This window comes from Myotis yumanensis, unplaced genomic scaffold (assembly GCF_028538775.1).
Source record: "Myotis yumanensis isolate MYYU_CA2020_CCGP unplaced genomic scaffold, mMyoYum1.0.hap1 SCAF_1, whole genome shotgun sequence".
Lineage (NCBI taxonomy): Eukaryota > Metazoa > Chordata > Mammalia > Chiroptera > Vespertilionidae > Myotis > Myotis yumanensis.
The window spans coordinates 48,776,227-48,793,681 of record NW_027223752.1 but is presented as its reverse complement, the minus strand read 5'-3'; the positions used below and the strand labels follow the sequence as shown (position 1 = coordinate 48,793,681).

Sequence of the window (17,455 nt, the reverse complement as noted above, 5' to 3'; positions counted from 1 at the left end):
AGGTAGGCCCTAGTCCTGATCCTGTTTTGCAGGTGAAGAGTAAGGCGGATACTTCCAGTTGCTATGCAACATCCTTTCCTCTTTGTTCCCTAAAGAGACAACCCCACTCGGTTACTGCTTCCCATTCAAAGCTTAGGCTCTGAGCAATGCCTGGAACCTCTCCTGCAGTAGACATTGCAAAGCCACTATTGCCCTGGCCGGGTAGCTCGATTGGTTAGAGTGTTGACCCAATAGACCAAGGTTTCCGGTTAGATCCCCGGTCAGGGCACATACAAGAAGCACCCAATGAATGCATAACTAAGTGGAATAACAGAGCAATGTTTCTCCCTCTATCTCCCTTCCCCTCTCTCTCTAAAAGAAGTAGCATTTCTTTTTTTTCTTAATATATTTTATTGATTTTTTACAGAGAGGAAGGGAGAAGGACAGAGAGCTAGAAACATCGATGAGAGAGAAACATCGATCAGCTGCCTCCTGCACACCTCCCACTGGGGATGGGCCCACAGCCAAGGGACATGCCCCTGACCGGAATTGAACCTGGGACCCTTGAGTCCGCAGGCCGACGCTCTATCCACTGAGCCAAACCGGTTAGGGCAATAGCATTTCTTTTATAAATCCACTGTTTCTACCCTGGAAGGGCTACATTTAAACACTTTATGTGAAAAAACAACAACATAAAAAACCCACACAAAAACAAACACCCTCATCTATTATTTGTTTAATGCAGTGATGTTGGGTTTCTGTTACAGACAACTGAATGCAATCCCTAATTGACACAGGAAAACTGAGTTGAAGTTAATATAACGGCCTTGCTCTCAGCTCCAAAGAAAGTGATGGTCCTGGCTGGTTTGGCTCAGTGGATAGAGCATCAGCCTGTGGACTCAAGGGTCCCGGGTTCAATTCTAGTCAAGGGCACATGCTTGGGTTGCGGGCTCGATCCCCACGGGGGTGGGGGTGGGGCATGCAGGAGGCTACCGATCAATCATTCTCTCTCAACATTGATGTTTCTATCTCTCTCTCCCTCTCCCTTCCTCTCTGAAATCAGTACAATTATATTTTTAAAAGAAAGCGATGCCTCAAAGCTGAGTAAGACATAGTACCCACCCTTGAAGAACTCAAGCCCAGTTTGGGAGGCAGATGCATAAAGAAACAATTAGAATATAATTTCACTAGTGAAATGAGAGTGGTTTACACAAGCTATCATGAGTGCCTAGGAGAAAAAAAAAAGAAATGAGACAAAAGTGGAGCAGAAGTTAACCAGGCAAAGAAGAGAGGTGGGAAAAGCAATGACAGCTTGAGTAAAGGCAAGGAAGTGAGACACAGCACAGCATATGCAGCAGGCCACAAGCTGGTGTGTGAGTTGCTGGAGCATAAAGAACAAGGCAGGCAGTGGTGAGAATGCAGCTGGAGAGGTGTTTCATTTAGCCATTGCTGCCATCCTCACGACTTAGTGGCTTAAAACTACATGTTAGGATTTCTCAAAATTCTGCAATCTGAGCTCAATTCAGCTGGGTGGCTCTTCATTCATGTAGTATCTGTTGGAGTTGGAACATACAAGAAAACTTAACCCCCATCCTATCTAATAAGGAGGGAATATGCTAAATTGACTGCCCCGCCCTCAAAGATAGTGGCGCCCACAGCCACAAGATGGCCGGCAGGGGAAGGCAGTTGGTGGGGACCAGGCCTGCAGGGGAGGGCAGTTGGGGGCGACTGGGCTGGCAGGAGAGGGCAGTTGGGGGGGAACCAGGCCTGCAGGGAAGGGCAGTTAGGGGTGACCAGGCTGGCAGGGAAGGGTAGTTAGGGGTGACCGGGCCAGCAGGGGACGGCAGTTGGGGGCAATCGGGCCGGCAGGGGAGCAGTTAGGCATCGATCAGGCTGGCAGAGGAGTGGTTAGGGTGTGATCAGGCTGGCAGGCAGAAACGGTTAGGGGCAATCAGGCAGGCAGGCAGGCGAGCGGTTGGGAGCCAGCATTCCCAGATTGTGAGAGGGATGTCCGACTGCCAGTTTAGGCCCGAACCCTGATGGGTCCCAGATTGGAGAGGGTACAGGCTGGGCTGAGGGACCACCTCCCCCCCCCCCCCCCCCCCCCCGCCGGGCTGGCTTTGCTCTCTCTCTCTCTCTCTCTCTTTCTCTCTTTCCTTCCCCCGTCCCTCCTTCCTTCACCTCTCCAAGTGGAGAGCTAGGGCTTCCTCACAGCATGATGATCTCAGGGTAGTTGGACATCTTGCATAGCAGATGTGGATGGCTTCTTTTTAAAATATATTTTATTGATTTTTTTACAGAGAGGAAGAGAGAGGGATAGAGAGTTAGAAACATCGATGGAGAGAAACATTGATCAGCTGCCTCCTGCACACGCCCTACTGGGTAGGTGCCCACAACCAAGGTACATGCCCTTGACTGGAATCGAACCTGGGACCCTTGCATCCACAGGCCGACGCTCTATCCACTGAGCCAAACCGGTTAGGGCTGGATGGCTTCTGATTGAGGGGAAGAAGAAGCTGCCAGTGTATTTCAGATCTGGGCTCAGAAGTACCAGAACATCACTTCCACTGCACTCTGCTGATCAAAGCAAGCCACAGGCCAGCCCTGAATCAGGGAGAGGAAGGAAGTAGCTTCTACTTCTTGATGGGAGGAGCAGTGTGCACACACAGGGAGAGATGAATTAACAGTGGTTGTCTTTGCAGAGGACCTATCACAGAAGTAAGAAGGGCACAGATGAAGGATAACCTTGTCTGCTTGTCAGGTAGGTTGATATGAACGTCCGACCTGGGGGACTTGCCCTGCTTCATATTTGGGATCTGAAAGGAGAACGCCTCTCTGACTGCCCTGACCCATCAGAGTAAAACAGAATAGTGTGGTTAGGCAGGAGAGGGCTGGAGTTGGACTCCCCTGCACCCCCATTCCGTTTCCATGTGGCATGGACTAAGTCCCACCCCTCCCACCCACTGATGCTGGCCACCACCATGGAGAGCAGCAAGGGGAAGGCGAGACAAGCTGTCTCCATAGCATTTCCTGGATGGACTACACTAAAATTTACTCAGCAAGAAAGGCTCGTAGGAAGAATGATGAGTCATAACAAAATGAAGGAGTCACATTAAGTAAAATTACACACACACACACACACACACACACACACACACAATAATAGGAAAGACAAACGCAGGATAGTTACCTCTGTGAGAGAGGAGGGGGATCTGGGTGTCCACAGGGAGCTTCAGCTGGCTTTAGAGATAAGGTTTTCTCTCTAAAGTTAGGGGATGAGCATGTGTGGTGTAACATTCTTTATGCCTTTCTGTGGGTCCTAAATAGTTCATAAGGTAACTTTATTTTTTTAAAATATGTTTTTATTGATTTTTAGAGAGGCAGAGAGAGGGATAGAGGGATAGAAACATCGATGAGAGAGAAACATTGATTGGCTGCCTCCTGCATGCCCCCTCCTGGAGATGGAGCCTGCAATCCCTGACCAGGAGTTGAACCAGCAACCTTTTGGTTCCTGGGTAGATGCTCAACCACTGAGCCACACTGGACAGGCCATACAGTAACTTTTTTAAAAGCTATACTTCTAAGTAGAACTGTGAACCCTAATGCCAGGTATAGATCTTGAACATAGTGTGTGGGAGTGGGGACATAGAAAGGGGCTTAAAATGAGAGTCAGATTTGCTTGTTAGGAAAATGCCCTGGATGTGAGGAGGACAGAGTAGAGAAAGGGAGGCCAGTGAGGAGGCTGTCACACCAACACCGCGAGAGGTGACGGGCACCTGGCCTCCCAGGTGGTGGTCGGGTGGCTTAGGAGTCAAGTTGATAAGATTTAATAATGGACGAGAGGGTAGATGGGAAAGGCTTCAGGTTTGAGTGAGTGGGTGGCTGGGAGCTCCCTCCTGCTTACTGGGACAGGAGAATCCCACTGGAGGGTATATGGAGATGGAAAGAAAAGAGTTTAGTTCGTGTAGGTTGGGTTTGAGGGGCCTGTGGGGTGTCCTGGTGGAGATACCTGGCTGGAGGGAGGATGCAGAGTTTGGACCCCAGGGAAGAGATCTGGGAAACCTCAGCGTGGATGACAGTTGAGCTGTAGAAGGAAGTGAGATGCCCCGATGAATAGCAGGAAAGAGGACCAAGGACAGACAGACAGACTGGAATTCAGCATGCCCTCAGCTGGAGAGAGGGAAGCTCCAGCCAGATCTGGAAGCCTGCTCTGAAGCAGGGGCATGGTCTCCGGGATCTGAGGACAGCTCTCTCCTGGAGAGTCTTTGTCTGTGGAGAACGACAAGGAAAGGAAGAACTTGAGAACTGCAGCTTGGAGGCCCTAGGGTGCCTTGGTTTCTGTCTGCTTCTGCTGCTAGGTGTCCCCCCTCCTGGGTGCCAGGCTTCCCTAGCTGACCTTCCCCAAGCCCCTCCCCGCTGACCAGCCTTTAGGATCTTTGTAGCCATGGAGCCTGTGACTCGCATTTCTAAAGACTGGGCTCTGTGGAAACCTCATAGGCCCGAGTCGCTGACACTCAGTTGGTATTTCTCTCCCCTTGACCTCTTCCTCTTTTAAAGAAGGAAGATAACATCATTTCCTTCAAAATGGGTTTATTGGCAATAGCAGGAACACGCAGAAGCTGACCGAGCAGTTTTGGTTGATGGCAAGACTGGAGGAAATGTGTGTAAGAGAATGACAGCCTGGCTGGTCCCTTCGTTCAGCCTCCCATCTGCCCCCTCCTCCCCCCGTTTTGTTACAATAAATGCAAGACAGTGTTAGCCTTTGTTTGTTCCTGTTGACAACCTGGGCATCCTCTCTTCTGCCAAGACCCTGGAAATCTCTTTGTTTCTTAACATTCTGAGTTGGGCAGGGACTGCTTTGAGCTCTAGGGAAAAAATTGTTTTTGTTCCACATGGAAATTGGGACGATTTGGGAAGGGCCAAAACTACAAAGTTGCATTTCAGAAATATCAATCTCTTGAAGCATTTCTTAAAAAAAAAAAAAAAAAAGTAGATTTCAATTATGGCATAAAATCAATTGGTGGGAATGTTAGAGGGTTCTGGTTTCCTAAAACCAAGGCTGTAGTAAAAAATAATACAGTTGTGAAATAAGATAATCAAGAAAGGAAAGTTGTCATATAAAAAACATTTGAATGAATCATTCCAAAGTGTTACAGCATCTACTCTGAGGTCAAGAATTGCTTACCAGCACTTTGGAACTCACCTGTATAAACTGTAACCTTCTTATCTACAATATCTGCCAATAAGAATAGGTATGTGCAAATAGGCTCATGATTTTCCTTTTCAGCCAATCCTAGGACTGTGCAGGAGATAGCAGGGCCATCGCGTCATCCCTTTGCCTCTGGACTTTGAACCCCTCAGGAACCTGCCTCTGGACCCCTCAGGAACCTACCTACTGCTTTGGTTTTTGGTCTCCTTATCTTAAGCACCTGATGTTTCTATGATGTCCCTTTCGTTTCGATTCTGGGCTTGCCCTTCTGGGATGGTAGTCCTGTCCCAGATCTTCCCTCCAGCCCTTCTTCTGGGCCAGCTAATCGGGTCAATGACATGGGCAAAGGGTGAGGTCCGAGAGTTGAATGTGGTACTTTCCCAGGAAACATGTTTGCTTTTTAATAGGTGTCTCTTATAGGGAAGAATTGTTCATTTACAGGGGTTTCCAGTTATTGAAAAAGCTGGTTTGTGTGTGTGTGTGTGTGTGTGTGTGTGTGTGTGTAGCGGGCGAGCACTGAGGAAGAGAGAAGAAGAAGGAGGAGAGAAAGGAGGAGGAGGAGGAAATAAGTGGATCAATGCAACAAAAGGAACAGAGAGAACATCCTTTGTCCCTTCCATCCGGAGGTGACCACTACTAATATCTGTATAGATATGCATAACTATCTTTACTTCTAGAACTCAAATTGAGACACTTTCATAAAACTCAAAAATTGCATACACAGTTTCTATGTGTGCCATTTAGTAACACACTCCTTGTCTCAGTGACCCCACTTCTAGGAATTCGTCCCAGAGAAAAATCTAGCCCTGGTAGCACGGTTGTTAGAGTGTTTCCCTACGTCAAGGTGCGGGGGTGGGGGTGGGGGGGTGTTGATCTCTAGTCAGGGCACATACAAGAATCAACCAATGAATATATACATAAGTGGAACAACAAAATCAATGTTCTCTCTCTTAAATCAATAAATAAAAAACTAAAAAAGAAAACTCTAGAATACTGAAAATAATATAAGCGACCATGTACTGAATGTCATTTAATTCTTACACTAAAGCCTACAAAGCAGATAACACCATCCCTCTCCTGAGGCTGGGAAAGTGGGGGACCTTGGCCAGGGCTCTCTGCTAGCAGGTTGGTCTGGAGCTGGGGCTCAGTGTGGGGGAGGGTACCCCAGGAGAAGGCATCATCTACCTGGATCCTCTCAGAAATGAGTGGACCTCCTTGTCCCAGAGTCTCCCGTCGTCCCCAGCTGCTCCAAAGGCACTGGGTGGGGGGGGAATGTGGCCCGAAGTCTGGCCCTCACCTTTGGGGGCTGGGTGGTGGCAGGTGACAGTGCCTGCTGTACCGCCCACCTGTCTGGTTTCAGCTCTTCTTTGAAAGGTCCTCTTCCATGAAGCCTTCCCTCTATCTCTCAGACCAATTTTGTCTCTTCTTTCCCTGTTCGTTTGGTGCTTTGGAGTGACCTTAGTATAACTCGGTATGTCCTGTCGCCTTCTAACTCATCACAGTGCTCCTCAAAACGTATTCTTAGGATCCCAATCAGAATCCTCCAGGGAGCTGTTAAAGGTACAGACCACCGAATCAGATCCTCTGGTGGCGGGGCCCAGGAACCTGCATTCACAGACATTTCGGGGTGCTGGTAGCACCGTCAGGTGGGAGAGAAACGGCACTGGCCTGCACGCCTCTGCGCATTGCCCTTTGTGTTCCCCGGTGCCCTCAGCGGCGTGTGGCACAGCAGACCCAAGTGTCTGGTAAATTCAACGCAGAGATGCAGTCCTTAGGAAGGAAACAAGAAAGGGGAGGTGGAAAAGGTGGGCTTATGGGAGTGGAGTAATTAAGAAGAGTGTAATCTGAGAGCTTTTGTGGGAGCGTAAATGAAAAGGGAAGTCAGGGATGCCCACTGTTGAGATCCTTTGAGTGCTACCCAGAGAAATTCAGTCAGTACCTCTTCCCCTCCGTTTTCCCGCAGACACATACTTTAGTTGTAGGAATTTTTTTGAAACCTGAGCTTTCAATGCCAGAATGAGAAATTGTGTGCAAACTGGGTCACAAGGAAGTGATAACTAATGCACAGACTATTTTAACTGCTGAATCAGAAATTTCTGTCTACATTATGAAAGATGCAGGAAGGAAAATAAGTAGATGATAAGAGTGGAAGGAATCCTAAAATAATATTTTCACAAACAATTCTGGCCCAACATATGCCTGGGGGTGGAGGTGGGGGCGGAGCTCCAATGATACACAGAATAAAATTGCTGAACCAGAAATCTTTCCAAATGATGTAGGACCTCCTGAGGCACATGACCACTCAAAAGCCACAACCTGAAAGGCTTGGCAATGTCATGGGGTCATCTTAGTCACTCTGCTTCCTAGCACAGGCAGGCGGGGCTTAAAGAAAGCCAGGGCAAGAAGAAACAAAGCCCTCATACAAAAATTTAAAATCTGGTTTATTTGCTCTTCCCATAACAAACAAACAAAACTCACCATTTTGGTTTCATTTATTTCAGAGGTTTTTTGTTTTATTTTTTAAATTGTGGCAATTAATTAATTAAAGCCCTGGTTGGGCAGTTTCGTTGGTTAGAGCATTGTCCTGATACACCAAGGTTCTGGGTTTGATCCCTGCTCAGGGCACATACAAGAATCAACCAATGAATGCATAAATAAGTGGAACAACAAATCAATGTCTCTCTCTTTCTCTCTCTCTCTTACTCTCTCGCTCTCTAAAATCAATTAATCAATAAATTTTTAAAAATTGTGCCAAAATATATATAACATAAAAATTACCATTTTAACCATGTTTAAATGTAAAATTCCGTGGCCACTAATTACATTTACAATGTTGTGCAACTGAACTATTAATCTATTTCCAGAACTTTTTCATCATCCTAAACAGAAACTGTACACCCAGTAAGCAATGACTTCCCATCCCACCCCACCCGCCTTAGTCCCTGGTAACCATCATTCTACTTTCTGTCTCTACCAATTTGACTATCCTGGGTACCTCATATTAATGGAATCCTACAATATTTATCCCTTTGGGTCTGCTTATTTCACTTAGCATAATGTTTTCAAGGTCTACCCATGTTGTAGCAGGTATAGCAGAATTTCATTCCTCTTTGTGACTAATAGTTCACTGTACGTATAATATATCTTATTCCAATTCTTCAATTCTCAGGAGTGTGTATCACTGGAACTCCCCACCCCACTGCTCAGGCATATGTTGGGCCAGAATTTGTTTGTGAAAATAATATTTTCGGATTCCTCCCACTCCTATCATCTGCTTATTTTGCTTCTACTTGTTTCTCATAATGTAGGTAGAGATTTCTAATTCAGCTGTTAGTCTGTGATATATCATAGAATATACTACGTTTTGTTTATCCCTTCATAAGCTGACGAACAGTGGGTTGTTTCTGCCTTTAGCTGTTGTGAACAATGCTATCAATACTGGTGTACAAGTATCCATTTTTAATTTGCTGGGGTCCAGCCCCAGCGGTCCAGGGGTTCCCAAAGGTGTGGACGGAGTCGGCGAAGAATGTTTTACATGGAGACAGCGTTCAGAACTCTCTAGCTCTCTTTAGTCTCGGTGGATCTTCCTGTGCCTGTCTGAGGCCACAGAGAAAGATCCCGAGGCAAGCTGAGCCTTTATTTTATAGTGAGAGGTAAACAAGGTAGTGGTTTCCATAGTTACACAGTTCTTGTGAGTTTCACTTGTTTTTGTTCTTGTGAGTTTCACTTGTTTTTGTTCTTGTTGCACTTCCCTCAGCCCATCAGCCTCCCAAGTAAGATCTAGGGAGCTTTATACAAGGTCAAGCCTAATTATGCTAAGAGGACTGTGCCCTCTAAGCTGGGACTTGTTTGTGACTTTGCCAACAGGTCAGTCCAGGCTTACCCCTATATCAGCTCCCCACATAATTCTTTTGAGTATCTACCAAGGAGTGGAATTGCTGAGTCATAGGGTGATTTTATGTTTAACTGCTGAGGATCCACAGACTGTTTCTCTAGCGGCTGCACCATTTCACATTCCCACCAGGAGCACACGAGGGTACCAATTTCTCCACATTTGCTCTTTCCTTTTTAAAAATAATAGCCATCCTAGGGGTGTGAAATGGCATCTCCGTGTGGTTTGGATAGATGTTTAAGCAGAAATCATACTGAGGACACATATCATAGGCAATTTCACATAGCTTAGGTTTTTGAACAGAAACTAAGAATCATAATGTACTGAAAAATAATACTAAGGATGTTTGTAACTCATCTTATTGTGCACAGTATAATTTTATTTACCCTATTATTGGTGTAAAATTCTACATTGCCCTCCTATAGTCTCATCTTGTGTATTAGTTAATATTTCTTCTTAATACAAGTTTCAAATCTTATCCAATGTTCTAAAAATAATTTTTGGACATGACATTCAAAGATGTTTTCATCTCTGATGACAGTTGCTATTACTTCTGGTATCCTATTGAGCCAGCCTTTGAGGTTATGTAGATTCTTTTGATTCCCTTGTTAAGTTATGTGGCATTTTGTAGCCCTTAGGAACAAAGATAAGAAATTGTTTCTTTGAAGTTGAGCTGTGTTGTGTTGGGTTTTTTCCCCCCTTAAAACACTTATTGTGGTCAAATGACAGACGTACTGTACTTAAATGCTCTCTGTTAAATGTGAATATTCTTTGGGCATAACCAACACATTTGATAAAGAGACACCTTTCATGAGCACTTGGTCAGTAAATATTTGAAGGCCTACTACCAGCCAGCCATTCTGCGAGGGGCTAGATAACAATGGTGAGTAAACAGACCTCATGACACCAGGTGTGAGTTTGCAAAAGGGTAGTCCTATTGTTTTTCCTTTTTGACTAGTAACTTAAGAGATAACTCGCCGAAGTTCCGGGATACATTTGGCCTGGGACCAAATTATATTTATTGAATTGATTTTTTGCACATCTTTCCCAAAAGGATTTGAGTTAGTTTATAGGAGATACATATAATAATGTTAATATACAGGAAGGTAGAATCAGAATCAAGAAGGAAGGTAGCAACATCCTAGCCATAAGTTTGCCTATATTTGACACAATTACTATTATGCAATTACTGTGTAACTATGGTTGACACAAATTCTAGGGATGCATTTGCCTGAAAAAAAAACAAACAAAATTAACATTGATGTAAACAATTAGAGGTTCATGTCTCTCATATCAGCAGAAGCCTGAAATTAATTATGCAGCCCAGGGCGAGGACAGAGACTCTCTACCAGGAACCCAGGTCCTTCATCTTTCTGTTCTGCCATCCCACCTTTAGATGTAGACGTTTGTCCTCATGCTGTCACCTGATGGTCCCAAATTGGTTTCTGTACCTCAAGGTAGGAAGAAAGGAGAAGGGTCGAGAGGCAAGAGCTTTCTCCTCCCTCCCTCTTTTATTCTGAAAGGAATATCTTGTCAAGAACTATGGAGAGTCCGAGGTTTCACCCTGTTCACACACTAAAAGTTAGTCTGCCCTGGTTTCGTGGATGCTGACAGAAGTCGGGAGACTCCTGGGTCAGAGATAATGGACTTTATTACTCTCAACACAGCAAGTAGCGTGAGCACCAGCCTATTTGTAGCCGTTCTCCTTGCCCTGAAGACCCAAGGGAGCTATACGGAGAGGCCTCAGGAATGTCTTACAGGAGAGGCAAGATGAAATCTTACAAAATGGCCAGTAGGTAGGCCTGCCTCTTGCCCTGGAGTGATGCCATATCTGTCTTCCAAGTGATCTTAAGCAAGCCTCCCCATGGCTCTGGAGAGGCAGTAGCTCTGTCTTCCAAGGTTGCATGCCATTCAAACATCCTTGGGAAGAACAAAGGATCATCAGCGCCCCTGCTTGCGAGATAAACAGAAATATGAGAGGCCATGGAGAATTGTTTCCCAACAACACCCTCTCCAGGAACTTCTGCCTATAGATCACTGGCCAGAACTATAGCATATGGCCGCCTCTAACTGCAAGGGAGGCCTAGCACATCGCTGCTCTGATAAAATTGTGGTCCTGTTAGTAAGGGAAGGCAAGCGAGGGGTGGAGCTCAGCAAAAACTGTGCCCGTGTGTCTTCCTCCGTGTGCCCAATGTCGTCCCCTCGCTGCATAACACATTCTATGACACCTTATTTATTAAACCTGCCAGAAATAATTTGTACAACTTAGACATAAAGACTCCCAGGCAAGTACCTTTCTGCAACTTTCAAATAAGCCATTGGTAATTTGGTGCAGAATTTATGTCAAAACTGCATAATATCTACATGTACAAGTCCATGAGGCCTTAGAACTCTGTCCTTTAAAAAAAATCTGAATGAGTTATTTTTACATATTTTGAGAGATGAGAATAACAGTTCTTTTAAGAAAATGTTTATGTCAGGAAATTTCCCCGGATCTTTGAATATCTATAGCCCAAAAAACAAACACGTGCTACTTTATGAACAGATAGGTGTTTGGTAAAAGGTTTATAAATGTCCCCTTTTCTGCTTGCATTTATTTTAAGAGGACTTTTCCACCTCATGACAGTCATTTGGGGCTGACAATGTTACCATGGTAACCATGCTCCAAAATGCTGGTTGCCAGTAAATACTGATCCTTAGCACCTCAGCCCCTTTCACGATGGTGCTCACCGCCCCTTACGTGGAAGACGCTTTGCTCAGAGCACATTTAGGTCAGGGAGTCCACACCCAGTGGCGATTAGGTACGATAACAGGCGCTGACTGGATTTTCCTCCCAGGAACCGGTCTGAAGATTCCATTGAGAATCCTGGCTCAACCCACATTAGGATGGCTTACATTTCCACGGAAACAGAGAGGGGCAAAACTTTCTTTGTCTCCTTTTCAGCTGCACTGTGGAAGCTCAGAAGCTCCGTCGATACATCACCTAAGGCATCGAGGGAAAATTTCAGATGTGAACGGGCATGCCTTCTCCGGAGGCAAAGACGTTTGAAAATTAATTTCCAAAGCTCCGACTGTATGATTTTGAAACAAAAATGCTTCTCCCCTGAAAGGGGGGGAGAGATTTTAATCCGGGCTGTGCACTGGGAACTCGATGATTGATCGGATCAGACGTCACGGAGGTCACGATTGCCTGGCTGTCACAGGGCGATCGCGGTTGGAGTTCGCTCCTGTCCTATCAGAGGGGACAGCCTCTCCCCTCCGAGAGGTTTGTGTATGAGAACGGGGAGGCCTGCGAGAGAGAGCAGCTCTGAAAACTTATCTCCTTGCCAAGAACTAATGGGCCGTCTTCAACGTGCATGAAAAATATGTTCTGCACGGTGACCGGAGAAGCCAAAAGGAGGCCTCCACAGACCTAATTTGGCATCACTCTATCGCCGTGCGAGAAGATCTGGATGCTGTAACTAGGAAAAAAAAACCAAACGCCCTGCAAAGTTCAATGAGACAACAGTCGGTCGGGCGCAAAAAAGGAATTTGAACCAAGATAACGTTAGTTACATTTTATCCACATGTTCCCGAAGCCTGCGCACTAACAGTTGAACAAATGTGACTTAGCCTTTCGCCATTAGATTAACACTGAATCACATCCGCATAGACTTTGTATAATTAAGAGAATCTACGCACACACACGCTCACGTGGGCACAAGGGTATCTTCGATAGGCCAAGAACTACTGACAGAATTAAAGGACGGTGAGACCAAGGGAGACCGTTCCCTTGCTTATCACCTCTGTCCTGTGTTGGGAGAGGCCAGTGTGTGTGTGTGAGTGAAGTGGAAATCCGGGAGAAAGTGCAATGGAAGAAACCGCTCACCTGTTACTGGGGGCGAGCAATAGCTTGCCTCTCTGGCGTTCTGACTACCAGCCGGGCACTGTGCTCCAGTGCTTTGCAGCAGGATCCAAGGGCTCGTTAACAGTCCTATCAGGTGACCATGATTAGAATCCCACTGTACAGTAGTGGCAACAGAGGCACAGAGAGGTTAGGTGACATGCCTAGCATCATACAGCTGGTTGTGCGGAGCCTTGTGTAAAATGATGTCCCCCGCCGCTCTCCTCCCCACCTCCCACCAGCTTCGTGGCTCAGGGTCCCCTGAGCAAAATACGACAGCAGGCAGGGGAGAGGAAGTCGGCTGTGGTAGGCCGGAGTGGAGAGAACAAAGGAGGCCTTAAAGTCAAGGCAAGAAGATTGTCTCCAAGGTCAGGGCCACTTCTCCTCAGTGAGGTGGTGGTCAGGCTCCCCGGCCTCAGAGGCCTGTCCAGGGTTTCTCTGCTGCCAGGGTCACGTTGCTCAGCTGCCTGTAGGGGTGCTGCAGCCTGGAAAGGAGCCCGGGCTGCGGGGCTGCCAGCACCGGCCGGCTTTCTACTTAAGGACGGAGGAGAATGTCATTTCTCGGTAAATTCTCCTTCAAATGACCTTTCTGGGGCCAGTCCTGTCTGTTTCACAGCCTGCTCCCCTCAGTATATCTTCACCAGCACCCACAAGACACATCCTCTGGTACCCAACCAGCTCCCCAACGTCCTCGGGTCCTGGTGCCTGTGCTCCCAGGGGAGCCGAGTGGTTCCCAGGATGGCGTTCTGACCGTGCTGTGCCGCCTGAGTATGGACCCGACGGCTTATCAGCAAAATGCACCTCTTTTTAGTTCACGCTGCCCGTTTTCCCTGGAGAATAAAGCTCTGTTTAGTCCAAGTAATAGATGAGAAATGTCTGGAACTGTGATGTCACCGTCTGTTGTTGGAAATTGGAAAGCAGAGAGGACGTATGCCAACACCTTCTTTTCAAATTTCTTTATGTGCCCTCTCAACACAGCCACAGAGCCTCTTACGTCTCAAACCTTTCCACCATTTCTCATTTGGTCGTCAAGATAATGAACGCCTCTGGCCCTAATATAGGCGCTATTACAATCATTGGGTTAAAAAATATATATATTTTATAAATGTTATATATATATATATAATCACTAGATCAATGAACAAACTTTCTAAATCCAAATCAAGCCCTCTTGGTTAAATCTATAATGTCAGGTCTCATAGGTTTCATGGTTTGTTTGGTTTTTTGTTGTTGTTGTCTTTTCTGGTTTAACTGGTGGTTTATTTTTTTATTTATTTATCTTTGTTGTTGAATTACAAATGTTCCCTTTTTTTCCTCACTGACCCCTTCTGGCCCGCACCCATCCCCCGCCCCAGGCCTTCACCACACTATTGTCTGTGTCCTTAGGTTATGCATATGTGCATATAAATTCTCTGGTTCATCTCTTCCCACCCACCCAAGCTCTGATTTAAAGCATAATTTAGCTGTTCCTCTGAAGTCTAGAACTTAAAAATAAAATCCAATTGGGGATAATTGTTCACATCTGCCTAATGATGTTTCTGTTTGAAAAGACATAATAGAATGTAAAATTTTGAGTTACAATAGCTTTCAGTTCATTATTAAAATCAAGGGAAAATTCAAGTGAAAGAACTAGATACTTCTAAATGGCATTCTTATATGAGGATTCAAGGTAACTCAAGGTAACATGTTTTGTTAGTAGTATGAGACATTGATTTTTTTTCCTGCTTTTGTGCAGCTGAGGTAGGGAGGAGCAGCTGTTTAGTCTCTACTGAGACAATAATTCACTTCATTATTATTGTTTTATTTTGCCTTGTGTGGGCTCTTCATTGATAACCGGGCACTGCGGGGACTCTATGAGGGCTGAAATGTACATTGTGTCAGCAGGCCTTGGGAAATCCGAAAGGAAGAAAATAAAAAAATCACCGTGCCGGCCTTACTCAGTCATCTGTGCCCTGCTATTCATGCAGATTTGGAGAAGGCCAGCCCCGACTCAGATGCTGATGCTGACCACAGTCCTTGTTGCCCTCGGCCACCCGGGCCTTACCCAGGGGGTTCAGAACACTAATGCCAGAAAGAAGTTAGAAACGGACTCTTGGCGAGCAGACCTGTGTTGGAAAGAACACAGTTCCAGGGAAAGACTAGTGAATGGAGAAGGGTAAGTATGAATGGGGTCTGACTGGAGCATGACAGAGAGGAGGTTCAAGTGCGCCACGAGTTCAAGTGAAGCCACGATTCTAATGAAAGACTAATGTGGTCTACTGACTAAATCAGAAGATGCTGGTCAGAGGCTCCTGGGTGGGGGTGCGGTGGGGGACCGGTTTGGGATGTGAAGGGTCTGTGGAGAGAGTAACCGCAGTAACTGCAGCTTAAAAGGGGCTCTCCTTGGAGGAACAGGCACCACGCAGAGAACTGAACACAGCAGCCGGTGAACTTGTTTGGTAAGTAGGGTGGGGGCAGAAACTGCTAGTTGCCTCCCCGTGTCTACTCTCCCCTTCTACCTTAGTAACACAGCCCAGATCTTAATCTTGGTGCCAATGTGCTCAGCGAAAAGACTACATTTGTTCGCCACCTTTGTAGCTGGAATGGCCATTGAGATAGAAGCGGAAGCTGTTGGGTGGCTCTTCGGTGAAGACGCCTCCAGAGAGGTAGACACTGACACTCATGGCTTCTCCTTCCTCCTTCCTCGGTACCTCCTGGAACAGGAAGATCAACGTGATGGCTGGAGCTCCAGCTGCCACACGGACTGTGAAGTGACTTGGAAGATGGGCGCTATGTAAGGATGGCGGAACAAAAGGATAGAGGACACCCAGAGCCTGGATGACACCATAACTCCCATACCAGCCAGATTCCCACTTCCTTTACAGGAAAGAGAAATGGGTTTCTGTCTTGTTGAAGTCACTGTTATTTCCTCATTCAGCTGAGACAGCACACGCCTGGGGAAGGCTTTGATTGAAGAGTGAGAAATTGTGTCGTGTTGTAGAATTGTGCACCTGAAACCTGTAGAATTTTGTTAACCAGAGTCACTCCAACAAGTTTAATGAAAAAGAAAAAAGAGTGAAAAATTCGGGGTTTTGTTTTTTTATTTAAGTTAAGTAAGCCAGAAGATAAAGGTAATTTAAAATGACAAAATATAGTCTCTGAGATCAATTATAAAAAGGAAGCAAGAGGTTATAATTGTGTTCTGTATTATTGGGCTTAAACAAAAAGGAGGCTTTACTTGTTTATTCATTGGAAGGTCCGGAAGTCAGATGGACTTCAGGTAGGGTCTTATATAGGAGCTGGACAAGCCAATGAATTCCCAGTGACTTCCCATCTCCTTAGTCTCCCACAGCACTGGCGTTATTCTTAGACTGACGCGCCTGATGATTTCAAGACCCCGAAGCCCTTGGCAAAGTCTTCTTGCATCTAGGCCAGGTGGCTATCTCCAAACCAACCCTTGTGGCCAGGGTGGCGAGGACAATGGATCCCATTGGATGGCGTAAGCCTCCCAAGGTCCCCCCAGAGAACCCAGTAGGTTAACTCCTCCCAACTGCAGGGCTGGGAGCATGGAACCTGGCTAGGAAGGGGAGGAAAGGGAATGCAAGGGGGCGGGGGGCGGGGCGGGGGGGTGGGTGGAATCCTCATGTCCTGATCTCTCCTGGTCATTGTCACCAGGTAGTGTTATTTAAACAGCTTCTGCTTTTAAAGAGGCAAAGGTCTTTTGCTCCCCGGTTCATTTTTACTAGCCAGTGAGCCAATACCGGTTTGAGGGGAGGCACGGGATTTCCAGCGAATTTTTGCTATTCTTACTTTCATTCATTAATTCAACAGTAAACTTTTCTCGGGTAATGGTTACGCGCCATCCAGACAGCAGGTCTTGCCTGAGAGGAGGAGCACATGTGAGCCATTAGGATCAGAGGCTGGCACACAGGGGCACACAGACTCTATGAAGGTCAGGAAGCAAGTATGAGGGCGTGGGAAGTAGGACAGGTCAGTCCTGCTAGTGATAAGGGAACAGGAGTAGGAGTTGGGTATTGGTGATGTTCAGAGACAGTGTACGTGTGGGTCCCTCACCAAGGCCCCTGGGAAGGTTGCTGGTTCTGTGAACCTGCGAAAGGGGAAGCAGGAATGGGGGGCGGGGGGGGGGGTTGCAGATACATATGGGAGCTTCAAGCTGTGCCTGTTTTGCTGTCTTACCACGGCTGGCTTTTTAAAAATATACATATATTTTATTGATTTCAGAGAGAAAGGGAGAGAGAGATAGAAACATCAGTGATGTGAATCATTGTTTGGCTGCCTCCCGCATGCCCCCCACTAGGGATTGAGCCCCCAGCCCGGGCATGTGCTCTGGCCAGGAATCGAATTGGGACTTCCTGGTTCATTGGTCGATGCTCAACCATTGAGCCACACCAGCTGGGCCAGGCTGGCTTTTTTATTGGGGTTCTGAGTCCCCCTGGTTAGGAAGTCCCTGGGCATGCATGGTTCTTCATTTGGGCTTTATAGGTAAAATGAT

At 46.4% G+C, this 17,455-nt stretch overlaps 1 long non-coding RNA gene across 1 annotated transcript; it reads left to right on the top strand.

Annotated features, from left to right (window-relative positions):
- Positions 1-2,652: 2,652 nt before the first annotated feature.
- On the top strand, positions 2,653-15,981 carry LOC139002795 (uncharacterized). Its single transcript, XR_011470169.1, has 3 exons — positions 2,653-2,740; positions 14,931-15,118; positions 15,666-15,981. It is a non-coding gene; the product is annotated as an uncharacterized lncRNA (long non-coding RNA).
- The last annotated feature ends 1,474 nt before the right edge of the window (positions 15,982-17,455 follow it).